Here is a 1,884-nt window from a genome sequence, read left to right on the forward strand (position 1 = left end):
GCCGGGAGGCCCCGGAAGTGCTCGTTACCCAAAAGAGTCCGGAGGAAAACGTGGTGGGAAGGGGAAAAAACATTCCGGAATGAAAAAATGGTGACGCCTGGGGGCTGAACTTGATTTGGGCTCCACCCCTAGTCCAAGTACCTCCCCCTGCCTCTGTAGGGAAACTCGATTTCGCTAGTTCCTACTCTGCTTAAAATCGCACTTTCAGGACATCGATCCCAAATTCACCAGGGCAGGCAGGAGAAGTCGTTTTTGCTGGCCTAACCAAGGATCGGACATACAACGGATGTTTAATAAATATTTTCCGAGGTGCCGCCCAGTCTCTCAGATTACATGCATGAAACACAGCCAGAATGCAAATAGACACAAGTATATCACATACATCATTCGGACATTTCTCACGTTCTCAGAAAATATGAGACATCTGTCAGACTGTAACAGATAACTGTAACTGTGCCTGTAACACTCCGCAAATTATACCTACTAAAGTACATGTAGGCACAGATCGCACACGATCATTCTTTCGATAAGTATTTCCTGAGCTTTTACTATGTGCCAGGCACTAGGGATAAAATTGGTGAGCTAATAAAGACAGGATCTCTGCCCTCATGAAGAATATAGTCTAGTGGGGGTAGAAAGACATTAATCCAAAAAAAAATCTTACAAATAAATCACAGCACACACACTGCAAGATCACATAAGGACACACCCAAAGCAAACATAGCATCCAGCTTATACAAACAGACCTAGAACCCAGGTCCCCCCAGAGACAGGAGAAGATCTTCTCTCAGGTCAGTTTATCAGACAGACCCAAGATTGAGGGCTCTCACTGGCCAGGAGGAGATCTGGGTGCTCCTGGATCCTGGAACACAAAGAGTGTTTACCATCCCACTGAGCTCTGGCACCGACCTATGCGCAAGACTGCAGCGTCCTGCAGAATGTCCAGCTGAAAAGAGTACCCAATGCATTTTTAAAATAATTGTTTTTAAATGGTATAACCTGAACATATGGTAAGTAGAAAATTGAAAAAGTACAAAATGTACAGTGAAAAGTTTCCCTTTCTCCTCAAATCCAAGCCACTTTCAACACATTTTGGATAGATGGATGACTGGTTGATAGTGATGGGGGCAGGGAGGGAGAATGGTAAACATCATATTTGTGAAGCCTTAGCTCCAAGTAAGTAACAAGTGCTTAAAAGAAAACGCCACAGTTATTTTTAAACACATAACTCAGGAAAGGAAGTACTGAAATACAAAACAGATTTTTAAGGCTATGGGGTTAATCCTATCCAGGATAAAGAGAGACAAATATACAAAGGAAATGGGATGGGTTATTTGAATAAAGTTGGTATGGGATTCCACATTTCTCCCTCTTTTTTCTCTTCCTCTCTTGCCCCCTCACCATCTTAGAAATCAAAATTAATTCCAGCCCCAAAGACTAAATTGCAAGCTTCAGGGCCCTAGCTATGGGAAGGCCTTCCCAGTCCTGGCTGCGGGGTGCACAGGGAAGAGAACCCTGAGAAGGCTGTTCCGACATCCCTTTGGGATACCTCCTACAATGCTAAATTTTAAATGCTTCGGACTCAAATCTTCCTTAAAGGACAAAATGAAACTGTCCCTGTGCCCATCAGGGGGCAGCAGCCACCCACAGTGTGGAGGAGCTCTGTGCCCCTAGGTGGGGATAACAATGCAGCTGACCCTTTCTATACTTCCCAAGTTTCAGACCTGGCTCCCCATCTCGGTCTCCTAGCCTCAGTTTCAGCCCCAGCCCCTCCTATCTATTGAGGCCACGTGGTTCTTAAGTCAGGAATATTTGCTCATCCATCTACCCAGGACACATGCAGCGTTCTTTATTAAATAGCAGGAGTCGTGGTACACTGCACCA

This window comes from Equus quagga, chromosome 8, assembly GCF_021613505.1.
Source record: "Equus quagga isolate Etosha38 chromosome 8, UCLA_HA_Equagga_1.0, whole genome shotgun sequence".
Taxonomy (NCBI): domain Eukaryota; kingdom Metazoa; phylum Chordata; class Mammalia; order Perissodactyla; family Equidae; genus Equus; species Equus quagga.